Source organism: Callithrix jacchus, chromosome 19 (assembly GCF_049354715.1).
Source record: "Callithrix jacchus isolate 240 chromosome 19, calJac240_pri, whole genome shotgun sequence".
In the NCBI taxonomy this organism is placed as follows: domain Eukaryota; kingdom Metazoa; phylum Chordata; class Mammalia; order Primates; family Cebidae; genus Callithrix; species Callithrix jacchus.
The window spans coordinates 3,922,216-3,938,681 of NC_133520.1; the positions used below are offsets into that span (position 1 = coordinate 3,922,216).

At 46.1% G+C, this 16,466-nt stretch overlaps 1 long non-coding RNA gene across 1 annotated transcript in view; it reads left to right on the plus strand.

The window, feature by feature from the left end:
- Positions 1 to 6,613, plus strand: part of LOC144580309 (uncharacterized) — a 56,259-nt gene extending 49,646 nt beyond the window's left edge. Inside the window, exons 2-3 of the long non-coding RNA XR_013529594.1 lie at positions 4,050 to 4,126; positions 5,111 to 6,613. This is a non-coding gene — a long non-coding RNA (uncharacterized LOC144580309). The remainder of the gene's footprint in view (positions 1 to 4,049; positions 4,127 to 5,110) is intronic.
- Positions 6,614 to 16,466: the final 9,853 nt, after the last annotated feature.

Sequence of the window (16,466 nt, forward strand, 5' to 3'; positions counted from 1 at the left end):
AGAGGATGTGTGCAGAAATCTCTAGAAATTAACTTATTTTTGCATTTTAACTTCATATCCTGTAATTTTGATGTATTATTTTAGTAGTTCTGGTAGGTGCTCTGTGAATTCTTGTGTATTTTCTACCTTTTTTCAGTATAAAATAACAACTCTTTTGAATATTTATGCTTTTCATTTGCCTTATTGACGGGTAAGAGCCTCCAGTAAAATGTGTAAAAATGGCAAGGACTGACATCTCTGCTTTATTTCCAATCTTGTGAGGAAAGCACTCAAATCTTGTGAGGAAAACAATCAAATCTTGTGAGGACAGTACTAGTATGTATGATATTACATTTAATTTATTTGTAACATATTTTTTATCAGATTGAGGAAGTTCTCTTTGTTATTTTACTAATGGACTTTAAAAATCACAAACGCATATTCAATTTGTCAAATATAATATTTTTCACTTACTGAGTCACTCATGACTTTTCTTTATGCTATTAATATGGTGAAATGTTTATTTATTTAAGTTTTCATTTTTTCTGAGACAGGGTTTTACTCTGTTACCCAGGCTATAGTGCAGTGGCACAATCATAGCTCACCATAAACTCTTAACTCCTGGGTTTAAGTAATCCTCCTGCCTCAGCCTCCTGAGTAGCTGGGATTACCAGCATGCACCACCATACCAAGCTATTTTTAATTTTTGTTTTCAGCAGAGACAGGGTTTCAATATGTTGCCCAGGTGGTCTTAAACTCCTTAGCTCAAGGCATCTTCCAGCCTCAGCCTCCTAAAATTCTGGGACTGCAAGCATGAGCCACCATGCTGCTCAACCCTTAATTTTTAATTTTTATGGGTAAATAATAGGTCTATATATTTACAAGGTACATGAGATATTTTGTTATATGCATATAATGTCTAATAATCATGTCAGGATAAATGGGGTATCCACTACCTTTAGTATTTTTTATTTCTTTGTGTTAGAAACATTTCAATTGTACTCTTTATTCTTCTAAAATGTACAATTTGTTTTGTATTATAGTCATCCTGTTCTTTTAAAATTTAAAAACAACCTCTTTGAGTGTGCTGAGACGGATTCACTTTACTTATGAAAATAATAGCCAAATCCGTGTGTTTGAACACAGACATCTATTTTAACAAATTTAATTAATGTATTTGCATCTTGTATGAGGTATGACAATAAATTCTAATTCCTTTGATGTAGTATAATTATTTTCCTTTCAAATGACTTTTTTATTCTAACAAAAGAAAACTCTAAATTTTTCTTTTATTTAGCAAAAAGAAAATAATATTCATTGTTCAACTATGATTGGACATTTTGGTTTGAATATTTGTCTAGTCCCAAAGACACCAGGTCCCAGAAGCCAAAGCCTGAGATGAGGCCAGCAGGAGGCGGTCTTTGCCTCTGTCTTTTGCCAGATGGGCTGGTGGGGACATGGTACATGGGATGAAAGATGTGGCTCACAGGCAGGGTGGAAGTGACACTGGCTACTCTAGGCACAGCCAAGCTAGTTCTTTAGCTTCCTGCCCTCAAATCCGCAAAGGGTGAGTTTTCTTTTATTTTATTTTATTTTATTTTATTTTATTTTATTTTATTTTATTTTATTTTATTTTTTTATTTTATTGCGATGAAGTCTTGCTCTGTCACCCAGGCTGGAGTACAGTGGCATGATTTCAGCTCGCTGCAACCTCTACCTCCTAGGTTTAAGTGATTCTGCTGCCTCAGCATCCTGATTAGCTGGGACTGCAGGTATACCACCAGACCTGGCTAATTTTTTTTATTTTGAGTAGAGACAGGGTTTCACCATGTTGGCCAGGATGGTCTTGAACTCCTGACCTCAAGTGATCCACTCACCTTGGCCTCCCAAAGTTCTGGGATTACAGGAGTTCAACGTTTTTTTTTTTTTTTTGAGACAGAGTCTCGCTTTGTCACCTAGTCTGGGGTGCAGTGGCGTGATCTCAGCTAATTGCCAACTGCACCTCCTAGGTTCAATCGATTCTTGTGCCTCAGTCTCCGAAGTAGTTTTGTATTTTCTTCAGTAGAGGTGGGTTTTCCCATTTTGGCCAGGTTGGTCTTGAACTCCTAAGCCAGGTGATCCACCCACCTCAGCCTGCCAAAGTGCTACAATTACAAGCATACGCCACTGTGCCTGGCCTAATTTTTAAATTTTTAACTATTTAAATTGTCTTTAGAGATGAGGTCTTGCTCTGGCAACTAGGCTGGAGTGCAGTGGCTCCGTAATAGTTCCCTGCAGCCTCAAACTCCTGAACTCAAATAATCCTCCCACCTCAGCTTTCTGACTATCTAGAACCATTGTAGCATTTTTAAAAATTTTTTTTTGTAGAAACAGGGGTCTCTTGATGTGGCTTAGGCTGGTCTCGAACTGCCAGCCTCAAGTGATCTTTCCCTTTTGCCTCCAAAAGGGCTAGGGTTATAGATTTCAACCACTGTGCCTGGCCTTGAGTTTAGAATTTCTTTATGGGCTAACAAACGTTCTAAGATTCGTTCTGGTGATGGTAGTACACTAAAGGGTAAACTTTAAATAGGTAAATTGTATGTGAATGAGGCTGGGTACAGTGGCTCAAGCTGGTAATCCCAGCACTTTGGAAGGCTGAAGTGGGCAGATCATGAGGTCTGGAGTTCGAGACTAGCTTGGCCAACATGGTGAAAACCTGTCTCTACTCAAAATATAAAAAATTAGCTGCTGCATATCCTTAGGAAAAGTGGGACAGAAAGTCAGGTTATTTGCTCAGAGGGGACCCTGCATGGAGCCCAAGCTCTCTCAAAGATGGGACATTTCCACATGCCTGTAATTCCATCTACTTGGGAGGCTGAGGCAGGAAAATTGCTTAAATCCAAAAGGCAGAGGTTGTGATGAGGGGAGATGATGCCATCACACTACAGCCTGGGTGAAGGAGCAAGACTTCATCTCAAAAAAAAAAATTGTATGTGATTGATGTCTCAGTAAAGCTGGTTTGTTTAAAACAACAGACTGGACATGGTGGCTCATGCCTTTAATCCCGGCACTTTGGGAGGCCAAGGTGGGTATATTACCTGAGGTCAGGAGTTTGAAACCAGCCTGAACAACATGGTGAAACCCATCTCAACTAAAAATACAAAAGAAAAATAGTCAGGCATGGTAGTGGGCACCTGTAGCCCCATCTATATGGGAGAGTGAAGCAGGAGAATCTTTCGAACCCAGAAGGCAGAGGTGGCAGGGAGATTGCACTCCATCCTGAGCAAGAAGAGTGAAACTCCATCTCGGAAACAACAACAAAAGAAAAAACAGCCCAGGTGTGGTGGCTCACATTTGTAATCCCAGCTTTTTGGGAGGCCAAGGCTGGAGGATTGCTGGAACCCAGGAGTTTCAGACCACTCTGGGCAACATAGCAAGACCCATCTCTACAAAAAATTAAAAATTATCTGGGCATGGTGGCATATCCCTATAGTCCAAGCTACTCAGGAGGCTGAGACAGGAGGACCCCTTGAGCCCAGGAGATTGAGGTAGCAGTGAGCTATGATCATGCCACTGCACTCCAGCCTGGGCAACAGAATGAGAGCCTGTCCCTAAAACCAAACAGGAAGAAAACAGGATCATCACTCAGCACCTCTGCCTCTGCTCTGTCTACATGAACAAGGGGTTGGGCATCTCACCTGCCTGGAGGAGATCTTGTAGTGCCCCAGCTATTTGTGGGGCTGGAAACCTCCTATGGCCAAGTCATACCCAAAACAGGTTTCTTCCCTTGCTCTGGACCCTGCCCAGAGATTCTGAGAGACAGAGGCTCAGGCTTCAGGTGTTCTGGCAAAGCTTAACCCCAGGAGGCCCCACAGGTCAGGAGGAGTCACTGGTTCTCATGACCCTACTTCTGGTCTTTTTCCCTTAATTGTGATTCATCCCTGGGAGATCAGTGGATCCCTCATTCAGGAGCAGTGCTGCAGGGCAACACTTATTTCCAGGGGTGACCCAGGCCTGCAGGGTCCCAGTGTCAGTCATCGGCAGGCTTTGCCCAAGCCTGCACTCAAGCCCCTATTCCTCCTCTCCCACAGGGAATGTGACATCCTCTTCCAGGGTACAGCCACCTGCAGAGGGCCTGACACATCTGTTGGAGCCACTGTATTCTGAGGTGAGCCAGGTGAGGTTCAGGGGCCTTGCTACCGGGGAGGACCTCAGCTGCCCTGACCCTCCTGTCCCTGGCTTCCCACAGCCATGCCATGGCTCTGACCTGAGACTCTGAGTGGCTGCTGGAGGTGCAGAAGGGGATTGCTGTCCTGCCCCGTGGGAGGTGGGTGAGACTCCACTGCCCCTAAGACCTGGGTGGGGGTGGCTGCTGCATATCCTTAGGAAAAGTGGGACAGAAAGTCAGGTTATTTGCTCAGAGGGGACCCTGCATGGAGCCCAAGCTCTCTCAAAGATGGGACATTCAAGCCAATGAATGTGTCTGAGCAGGGCCAGAACCCCTAGTGAGCCCAACCTGCTGCCCTCAGCCTGACATATGCGGACATGTGTCAGGAGACAAGTGTCCTGCACCCAAGACTGCTTGGTGCTTGGAGATAAATGTCCTGGGGACAGTTGGGGACAAGTGTTGTGCACCAAAGGGGACTGGGCCAGGAAAGAGGCTGAGCTCCAGGTGGTTGCCCTGGCAACAAGAACTTGGTGTTGTGTGTGTGTGTGTGTGTGTGTGAGTTGTGTTTGTGTGTGTAGTGTGTATGTTGTGTGTGTGTCAGGGCTGCTCGCCAGAAGCCCTGGTCACCATTAATTTCTGTACCTGCAGTGGGGCTATTGCAGGCAATCCCCTGGATGTAGACCTAGAGCTGCTCAGAGCAGGTGAGATACCCTGCCCCTCCTCCCCAGGGAGAGTCACCCTCAGCACCTGCAAGGACACGCAGACACACCTGAGACCAGAAGAGAGGGACCTGTAGCTCCTGATGAAACCTCCACTCATTGCCTATGGGCACTGTGGTCATCCAAGCCAGGGGTCACCCATGGCAGGGTTGCCTGGTACTGAAAGACTCAGGGCTCCTGCCTCCCTCCTAGGACTGTGCAAAAGATCCCTTACTCCAGCTCCCACCCCACCAGCCCTGATCCTCTTCTCTGATTCTCTTTCCAGGGGGAAGGAGGCTGGGAAACCTGGTTGGGGGAGAGGAGGCCACTCCATGTGCTCCAGCCCAGCCCCGCTTCCTGCCACTCCCTAGAACTCAACTTTAGGGTCATCACTCTCAACAGTATGGGTGCCACCAGTGATTGTGACTTCATGGTGAGCCTTGGGGAGCCAGTCCCCTGCCCTGTGTCTCAGTTTTGCCCCCAGCCCAGTGTCTCTCCAGTCTCCTCCCACTGATCTATGGTCAGTCTGGTTGTGATGGTTGGACAATAAAGTGTAAACTTTAAATGGGTAAATTGGGTGAGGCACAATCACTCATGCCTATAATGCCAACATAATGAAACCTCATCTCTAATAAGAATACAAAATTTAACCGGGTGTGGTGGCAGTCACCTGTAATCTCAGATACTCAGGAGGCTGAGGCAGGAGAATCAGCTGAACCCAGGAGGCCGAGGCTGCAGTGAGCCAAGATCGTGCCAGTGCATTCCAGCCTTGACAACAAGAGTGAAACTCCACCTCAAAAAAATAAAAATAAATGAATAAACTGGTAAATTGTATGTGAATGATATCTTAATAAAGTAGGTTTATTTAAAATAGCAACAATAACAAAAAACAGGCAAGGTGCAGTGGCTCACATTTGTAATCCCCAAATTTTGGGAGGTAAAGACAGGAACATTACAGGAATTTCAGACCAGTCTGGGCGACATAGCAAGACCCCATCTTTACAAAAATAATGAAAATTTAGATCAAGCATGGTGGCTCACACCTCTAATTCCAGCAATTTGGGAGGCCAAGGTGGGCAAATCATGAGGTCAGGAAATCAAGACCACCCTGGCCAACATGGTGAAACCCTGTCTCTACTAAAAATACAAAAATTAGCTGGGCATGGTAGTGGGCACCTGTAGTCCCAGCCAATCCAGAGAGTGAGGTAGGAGAATCATTTGAACTTGGGAAGCAGAGACTGCAGTGAGCCAAGATCTCACCACTGCACTCTAGCCTGATGACAGAGCGAGACTGTCTCAAAAAAATTTTTAGCCAGGTCCCCCCACCACCTAGCCTCCTCCCACCCCCTGTATGGTCAGGCTGGGTGGGGACAGAAAATGCCTGGTGACTGAAAACCTTTTCTCCCTCCCAGCCAAGTTCCTATTCTGGGTTTCACTCTGCATGACCCACTTCAGCAGGATGGGCGAGGACTTCATTCTCTGCAGCATCAAGTAATTCAGCTTCGTGTAGCTCTCAGATGCCTACAGGTAAGCCTCACGCTGCCACCTCCACCTGCCCCTCCAGGCCTGTGTTCCCCACCCACCTCGGGCATGGCTTCCTTCCTCCCTGACCTACCGCTTGTCAGACCTGGCCAGTGCGCTGCTGGACCAGCTAAGGGTCCAGTCCCTTCAGTGCCTGCACTTCTGTCCCTAGCATGTTCCTAGCACCAAAAGCAGCCTGATGTGCCAGAAAAAAAAATCTCCACAGCTTGGAGGTGATCTGGAGCCAGGTGGGGTGTGTTTCTGGGCAGGTGAGCAGGGCAAGGAAAGGGGTGGGGTTGATGGGGGTGACCGGGGGGGCAAGATCCTGGGTTCAGCCCCTGTACCTCCCTTTTCCCACAGCATGCCAGGCTCCTGATCACACTCAAGGAACTTCCCAGCACCTCCAATAAATACTTACAGGTTCAAGACTGGGGATGGTGGCAGGGGGAGGCTCACTTGCCTACACACCACGTGCCAGATCTCAGGGTTCTGGTACACCCAGGCAGGGGCCCCCTGGGATTGTCATACATCCTCCCACCCTGTGCACTCAGCCCCATCCATGGCTGCCTTTAGAGCTCTCTGTCCTTCCTTTGTTGGGGTACTGAGTGTTCTTCTCATGGAAGGCAGTGGGGATGCCTCAGTGGAGGGTAGGGCTGCAGGGACCCTGGGTGCCAAGGGGCTACTACAAGTCCCTCACCTCCTGCAGTGTGCCTCCCAGGAGGACAAGGAAGCTATGTTTAAGTGTCAGACACAATGAGTGCTGTGCTCCAGGTGGCCACGGATGTCTCTATGCTGCAGGAAAGACACCAGCCACCTGCCTCTCCTCCCCTAGGTTCCAGGCACTGGGGTGGGCATGCCAGGGAGGCAGCCTTGGAAGGATACGAGGTGGGACCAGAGGGCTTGGGGCAGGAAAGGAGAGGTGTGCTCGCCTCTGCTCCTGGGAAACAGGAAAGGGAATCCCACACTTTGGGAGGCCAAGGCGAATGAAGCACTTGAGGTCAGGGGTTTGAGACCAGCTTGGCCAACGTGGTGTAACCACATCTCTACTAAAAATATAAAAATTAGCAGAGCGTGGAGGACCATACCTGTAATCCCAAGTACTCAGGAGGCTGAGCTAGGAGAATGGCTTGAACCTCGGAGATGCAAATTGCAGTGAGCTGAGATTATGCCACTGCACACCAGCCTGGAGAACAGGGTGAAATTCTATCTTAAAATATATAATAAATTGAATATCTAAAATTATTATTTTTTAGAGACAGGGTCTCTCTGTTTCACCAAGGCTGGAGTGCAGTGATGTGGTTACAGCTCACTGCAGCCTCAAACCCCTGGGCTCAAGCAATCCTCACACCTCAGTCTCTGGAGTAGGTGGGACTACAGGTGTGCACAAGCACACCTGGATAATTCTTTTATTTTTTGTAGAGACAGGATCTCCCTATGTTGACCGGGCTGGTCTCAAACTCCTGGTCCCAAGCCTGCCTTCCACCTTCATCTCCCAAAATGTGGGGCTTACAGGCATGAGCTTTTTGTCTAGCTGATTTCTTTTAAAATCATTTATTATGGGAAATTTCTGTATATAACAGGTAGAGAATGCATGATAAATCCTATGTACTGACACCCAACTTCAAAAATAATCAACTCATGGACGTTCTAGCTCCAGCTGTCTTTACCCACAACCCTCCCCAACTCCTTCACCCCATTTTTATTTTGAAGCAAATTCTCCTCATCACATCATTTCCTTACCATATATTTCAGAATGTGACTTGAAATCAGTGTTTCTTGGCTGGCATTGGAGGCTATGCCTGTAATCCCATCACTTCGGGAGGCTAAGGTGTGTAGATCACTTGAGGTCAGGAGTTTGAGACCAGCCTGGCCAACACAGCAAAACCCCATCTCTACCAAAAAATATAAAAATTAGCTGGGGGAGAACGATCCAAGATGGCCGATCGCTAACATCCCGGGATTGCAGCTCTCAGGGAAGGCGCGGAGAACTAGAGGACGCCACACTTTCAGACAAAGTCTGGTCGCTCACGGAGCAGAAGATCCCCCAGTGGTGGAAACACACAGGTCGCCAGCGCGACTCTCGTGGTCGGTGCAGCGGTTCCGCCTGCACCTCGGTGCGGCAGCTCTCGGAGCAGAGTAAACGGGACAGGTTCCCCTTCTGACCGAGGTTTGGAGCCCCAGGAAGGCAGAGTCGCCTACTACGGACACAAGAAGGAAGCCCGACAGGAGAATCCTGGGCAGAAAAGCACCATCAGTTTTAACGCCGCTGCTCTGGCCCTGGGAACTAACAACCTGGACGTCCACTCAAGAGACCTAATCTGAAAGTTGGTAATTTCAAAGACGAGAGGAGGATAAATTTACAATGACGGGAAGAAACCAGAGTAAAAAAGCTGAGAATACTCAAAGTCAGAACGCCTCTCCCTCTAAAGATGATCACAGTTCCACATCAACAATGGAACAAGGCTTGATGGAGAACGAGCGCCTCCTGATGACAGAATCACTCTTCAAGGAATGGATAATAACAAACTTCGGTGAGTTAAAAGAACATGTTGTAGCCCAACGTAAAGAAACTAGGAACTTTGACAAAAGGCTTGATGAAATCCTATTGAGAATAGACAACTTAGAGAGGAGTATGAGTGAATTAATGGAACTGAAGAATACAATACAGGAACTCCGAGAAGTATGCACAGGTTTAAACACTCGAATTGTTCAAGCAGAAGAAAGGATATCAGAGGTCAAAGTCCAACTTAATGAAATAAAACGTGAAGAAAAGATTAGAGAAAAAAGGATAAAAAGGAATGAGCAAAGTCTCCAAGAAATGTGGGACTATGTGAAAAGACCAAATTTACGTTTGATAGGTGTACCTGAATGCGACGGAGAGAATGAATCCAAGCTGGAAAATACCCTTCAGGATATTATTCAGGAAAATTTTCCTAAACTAGCAAAGCAGGTCAACATTCAACCCCAGGTAATACAGAGAACACCACAAAGATATTCCTCAAGAAGACCAACCCCAAGGCACATAATCGTTAGATTCACCAGGGTTGAAACGAAGGAGAGGATACTAAGGGCAGCCAGAGAGAAAGGTCGGATAACCCACAAAGGCAAGCCTATCAGACTTACAGCAGATCTCTCAGCAGAAACTCTACAGGCCAGAAGAGAGTGGGGGCCAATATTCAACATCCTCAAAGAACAGAACCTTCAGCCCAGAATTTCATATCCAGCCAAACTAAGCTTCACAACTGAAGGAAAAATAAAATCTTTTATGAACAAGCAAGAACTCAGAGATTTTATTACCACCAGGCCTGCTTTACAAGAGCTTCTGAAAGAAGCATTACACACAGAAAGAAACAACCAGTATTAGCCTTTCTAAAAATACACCAAAAAGTAAAGAGCACCAACATAAAGAAGAATTTACACCAACACATGGATAAAACAGTCAGTCAACATCAAATGGCAGTAACCCTAAATTTAAATTGACTAAATTCCCAATCAAAAGACACAGCCAAAACCCAATGGCATGTTACATCCAGACCTGTTTCACATGCAAGGATACACAAAGACTCAAAACAAAGGAATGGAGAAAGATTTACCAACCAAATGGAGAGCAAAAATAAATAATAAATAAATAAAAAGCAGGAGTTGCAATTTTTGTATCGGATAAAATAGATTTTAAAGCAACAAAGATATAGTGGTAAAAGGATCAATGCAACAACAAGAGCTAACGATCCTAACACCCAGATAGGAGACTTAGATTCAATGAGACAGGAAATTAATAAGGATATCAAGGACTCGAACTCAGATCCAGAACAAGTAAACTTAATAAATATTTATAGAGCTCTCCACTTCAAATACACAAAATATACATTCTTGTCAATACCACATCACACCTACCCATTAGTTTAAATGAAACACTGATTGGCCATTATTAATACCCAATTTTTTTCAAAATAAAGCAATATTTTCATTTACTCTCCCTCTTTCTCTTCCTCTTTCTTCCTCTCCTTTACTTATTTATTTTTTTTATTTTTTCTTTTTTTCTCTCAAAAAAAAAGAAATCAACTTGTAAACCTCTAGATCCAGGTCGGCAATGTCTCTTTCATTGCTTGATTTCCTTTCTTCCCTTCCCTCCCTCCCTCCCTCCCTCCCTCCCCGCTTCCTCCCTTCCTTCCTTCCTTCATCCCTTCCTTCCTCCCTACCGTCCTTCTTCCCTTCCTTCCTGCCTTCCTCCCCCCCCAAAAAAAAAAAAAAAAAAAAAAATTAGCTGGGATGGTGGCACACAACTGTAATCCCAGCTGAGGAGGCTGAGGCTGGAGAATTGCTTGAACCTGGGCAATGGAGATTGCAGAGAGTGGAGATTGTGCCATTGCACTACAACCTGTTTGACAAAGCAAGACTCCATCTCAAAAGAGGGGAAAAAAGTAGTGTTTCTCAAAGCCAGTACCCCAACTAGCAGCACCAGCATCACCTAAGAATTTCCGAGAAATGCAACATGAGGCCCCACTTCAGATGGCTGGATTAGAGACTCTGGGGTGGTCCCCAGCAATTTGTATTTTTAATAAATTCTCCAGTCACTAGGCCTGGTGGCTCATGCCTGTAATCCCAGCACTTCGAGAGACCAAGCCAGGAGCATTGCTTAAGCCCAGGAATTCAAAACCAGCCTGAGCAATGTAGCAAAACCCTGTCTCTAAAATTAAATTAGCCAGTCATGATGGTGTGTACCTGTGGTCCCAGCCACTCAGAAGACTGATGTGAGAGGATCCCTTGAGACTAGAAGGTCAAGGATGCAGAGAACCATGATTGAACCATTACACTCTAACCTGGGTGACAGAGCAAGACCCTGTCTCAAAAAAAAAGCCAAAAACAGTCCTGATGTTGTGTCTCACACCTGTAATTCCAACACATTGGAAAAGCCAATAAATGTGGATCATAGGGTCAAGAGATCAAGACCATTCAGGCCAACGTGGTGAAATCCCATCTCCAGTAAAAATACAAAAAAAGCTAACTGGGCATGATGACACAGGCCTGTAGTCCCAGCCACTTGGAAGGCTGAGCCAGGAGAATTGTTTGAACCTGGGAGGCAAAGGTTGCAGTACACCAAGATGGTGCCACTGCACTCCAGCCTGGTGACATAGCAAGACTCTGTCTCAAAAAAAAAGTCTAAAACAGCGACAACAAATTATCTGGGCATGGTGGCATGTGCACCTGTAGTCTCAGCTACTTGGAAGGCTGAGGCTAGAAGATCACTTGAGTTATGTAGGTCCAGGCACCAGTGAGCTATGATGGCCACTGCATTCCAGCCTGGGCAACAGAGAAAGACCCTGTCTCCTAAAAAAGAAAACAAATCCTCCAGGAACTTCTGATGCATGCTAAAGATAAGGACTCTGAAAATACAAAGGCCAGTAAATATGTATTTTTTTTGTATTTTCTTATTTTTTGTATTTTGTATTTTCTTACAAAATAGCTTTATGGCATACTTAATACTATCAATAATTATGAGAAGACAGTTCAAGCTGAGAGACAGATCCGAGTGGGTAACAGGATCTGCCCAAGACAGGAACATTCTGTCAGAGGGGCATGTCCTGGGCCTGAAGCTTCAGACCCCAGGGTTCCCAGGGCTCACTACTCACACACCTGCACCCCCAGATTCACAAAGAGAACATGGAACAGGCTCAGCCCCAACACACTGGCCACTGAACTCACCTACTACCTGGTTCACAAAAGGGTGAGTGTGTAGCAGCCTGGGGGAGTGTAAGGAGATACAGTGTCTGCCAGAGGGCATGGAGCTCAGGAAGGGGCATAGGCGGCCAGGTCAGGTGGCTCACACCTGTAATCCCAGCACTTTGGGAGGCTGAGGCAGGTGGGTCACTTGAGGCCAAGAGTTTGGGACCAGCCTGGTCTGGTCAACATGGTGAAACCTCATCTCTACTAAAAATACAAAAACTAGCTGGACATGGTGGCACACTTCTGTAATCCCAGCTACTCAGGAAGCTGAGGCAGGAGGCTCTCTTGAACCTGAAAGGTAGAGGTTGCAGTGAGATGAGATTGCCCCACTGCACTCCAGCCTGGGTGACAGAGCAAGACTTTGTATCAATAAAAAAAGAAAGGGGTGCAGGCAATGGAAGAAGATAAGGGCATGGAGGAAGCTTCCTTAGCTCCACCTTCTTCCCTGGCACCCACATGCCATTCTGCCAGGCCCACGAGTCCTCTAGAAAAGCCGTGTTCTTGGCTGAGACCAAGGGGTCACCCTCAACCAGTTGTCTCTGCAAGAGCTGCAGATTACCAGGTATGGCCCACTTACCCACGCTGCCTCCTAGAATGTGAGCTTGGGTGCCTGGAGGCTGGGGTGGCCTGGTGCCCTGTCCCACCTCTTCCTTTCCCCTGAGCCTCCTGTTCTTGAGTAAGATGAGCTAAGTGTGGGTCTACGAGCACAGCATGGAGCAGTATGGTGCCCTGGGTGGAACTGCGTGCTCTAGCATTGACTGAGAGATCTTCCAGGTGCTCCCAAGGGCTCACTACTCATGCGCCTGCACCCTAGGTCCTCAGCGCCTGCCCCCAAATAAAATGAGTATGAGAGGAGACAGCTGAGTGTTTCCTTCTCCAGCCTGGCTCCCTGGATGCTGGGCTTTTGGGACTGGTCAGTGGGGACAGTCGAACTGGAGAGGCAGGACAGGGTGGCTGTAACCTCAGAATTTTGGAAGGGCAAGGTGCGAGGATGCTTGAGGCCAGGAGTTCGAGATCAGCCTGGGCAACACAGGGAGACCCCATCTCTACCCAATAATAAAACAAATAATTAGCCCAGCATGGTGGTACATGCATGTAGTCCCAGATAGTCATAAGGCTGAGGTGAGAGGATCACTTGCTCCCAGGAGTGACAGCTGCAGTGAGCTATGATAACAACACTGCATTCTAGCCTGGACAACAGATTGAGACCTCGTCTCTTTAAAAATAATGGAAGTGGAGAAAACTGGGCAAGGCCAGTGAGAGTTATAGATGGGAAGGGAGATAATTGTAGGACTCAAGATGGCGCTGTGAGAACAACCCAGGATCAAAGCTCTCGCTGGATGCGGGCAAAGGATGAGTTGGGGACGCATTTCCAGACGGATCTTAGTTGCCCACCGAACGGGGAAATTCCCAGGTATAAAAGAGATGCGGGACACCAGGCAGAGGTCTCGGCTGGAGTAGCCAGCAGCCGGTGCGGCTCCAGCCCGCGCCAGAGTGCAGACGTGCTCCACAGCACTCCATACAAAAGCGCACTGTTACGGGTGCCCTGTTGAACCGACAAACTGAGAACTGGGAGGGCTAAACTTGAGACTGAACAAGACTTGGGCAGTGAGCCAGCCCAGGAAATCCCAGGGACAAAGCGTTGGGGTTAGCGCAGTGCGACAAACAAAACGGCGATTCCAAACCCTCCCTGTGAGGAGGCTTTTTTAAAGTGCAGCTCCATGGGGAAGGGGCATCCGCCATTACCGAGGCAATCAGCCCCCAATGAGGTACACGCCCATTGCTGACGTAGCCTGCCATTGCCAAAGCAACCCAGTAAAACAGAGATACTCCGCTACAGGGCGTAGCCCGTGGCAACAGGGCAAAGACTGTGGCGACAGGGCGGAGACAGCAGCAGAAGGGCAGAACCTGCAGCAACAGGGCAAACTTCACACCAGCAGGGCGGAGCCTTGGCAGGCAAATAGTGATTTCACTGCCTCCTACCTGGGTGGGACAGGAAGATGGACACTCACAAGGAAAGCCTCAATACCCCCCCAGACAGAGAATCTGAGAAAAAAAGGTTTTTTTTTCAGCCTAGCAGTTCTGAATGAAGAACAGAGCTCACAGCTCAACAAGTGAGCTCCTACAAAGTACAGACTGTCTCCTCAAGCAGCTCCCTGACCCCCCTATATCCAAAAGACTGACATTTGGCAGGCATCATTCTGGGACAAAGATAGCAGAAAAAGAAACTGGTAGAATCCCTCGCTTTTCCACAGCTGCTATAGGTGCACCCCAGACAAGCAGGGCCTGGAGTGGACCTCAGCAGTCATACAGCGAAGGGCCTAGACTGGTAGAAGGAAAACCAAGTAACAGAAATACTTCATCACCAACAATCTGGGTGTCCACTCAGAGACCCAATCGAAAAGTCAGCAACTACGCAGACGACAAGTGGATAAGTCCACAAAGATGGGAAGAAACCAGCAGAAAAAGGAGGAAAACACGCGAAACCAGAACATCTCACCTCCTAGAAAAAACCAAAACTCCTCAACAGCAAGGAAACAAAGCTGGACAGAGAATGACTGGGATGAAATGACGAAATTAGACTTCAGAAGGTGGATAATGAGAAACTTTGGTGAGCTAAAAAAACATGTACTAAATCAATGCAAAGAAACTAAGAACCATGAAAGAAGATTTGAGGAAATGATAACAAGAATGGATAACTTAGAAAAGAATATGAATGAATTAAAGGAGCTGAAAAACACAATACGAGAACTTCGCAAAGCATGCACAAGTTTCAATAGCCGAATACACCAAGCAGAAGAAAGAATATCTGAAGTCGAAGATCAACTCAATGAAATAAAACGAGAAACCAAGATCAGAGAAAAAAGCGCAAAAAGGAATGAACAAAGTCTCCAAGAAATGTGGGACTATGTGAAAAGACCTAACCTACGTTTGATAGGTGTACCAGAAGGGGACGAAGAGAATGAATCCAAGCTGGAAAATACTCGTCAGGACATCATCCAGGAAAATTTCCCCCACCTAGCAAGACAGGCCAACACTCAAATGCAGGAAATACAGAGAACACCACAAAGATATTCTGCAAGAAGAGCAACCCCAAGGCACATAATTGTCAGATTCAACAAGGTTGAAATATAGGAGAAAATACTAAGGGCAGCCAGAGAGAAAGGTCGGGTCACCCACAAAGGGAAGCCCATCAGACTCACAGCAGATCTCTCGGCAGAAACACTACAAGCCAGGAGAGAGTGGGGGCCAATATTCAACATTCTTACAGAAAAGTACTTTAAACCCAGAATTTCATATCCAGCCAAACTGAGCTTCAGAAGTGAAGGAAAAATAAAATCCTTTGCGAACAAGCAAGTACTCAGAGATTTTGTCACCACCAGGCCTGCTTTACAAGAGCTCCTGAGAGAGGCACTACACAGGGAAAGAAACAACCAGCACCAGCCATTCCAAAATCACACTAAATGCTAAAGGGCATCAACATAATGAAGAATCTACAACAACTAAAGGGCAAAACAGCCACTTAGCATCAAAATGGCAGTATCAAATTCACACATAACAATATTAACCCTAAATGTAAATGGATTAAACACACCAATCAAAAGACACAGACTGGCAAATTGGATAAAAATCCAAAAGCCATCAGTGTACAGAAACCAGAAAACCCATCTCACACGCAAGACTACACAAGGCTCAAAATAAAGGGATGGAGGAAGATTTCCCAAGCAAATGGAGAGCAAAAAAAAGCAGGAGTTGCAATTCTCATCTCTGAAAAATAGACTTTAAAGCAACAAAGATCAAAAGAGACAAAGAAGGCCATTACATAATGCTAAAAGGATCGATACAACAAGAAGGGCTAACGATCCTAAACATATATGGGCCCAATGCAGGAGCACCCAGATACATAAGGCAAGTTCTTTTTCTTTTTTTTTTTGTATAAAAGTATTTTTATTTATTTATTTATTTTTTAATTTTTATTGGATTTTAGGTTTTGGGGTACATGAGCAGAGCATACAAGACAGTTGCGTAGGTACACACATGGCAGTGTGCTTTGCTTTTCTTCTCCCCTTCACCAACATTTGGCATTTCTCCCCAGGCTATCCCTCCCCACCTCCCCCTCCCACTGATCCTCCACTTTTCCACCCAATACACCCCAGTGTTTAGTACTCCCCTTTCTGTGTCCATGTGTTCTCATTTTTCATCACCCACCTATGAGTGAGAATATGCGGTGTTTCATTTTCTGTTCTTGTGTCAGTTTGCTGAGGATGACGTTCTCCAGATTCATTCATGTCCCTACAAATGACACAAACTCATCATTTCTGATTGCTGCATAATATTCCATGGTGTATATGTGCCACATTTTTCCAATCCAGTCTATTATCAATGGGCATTTGGGT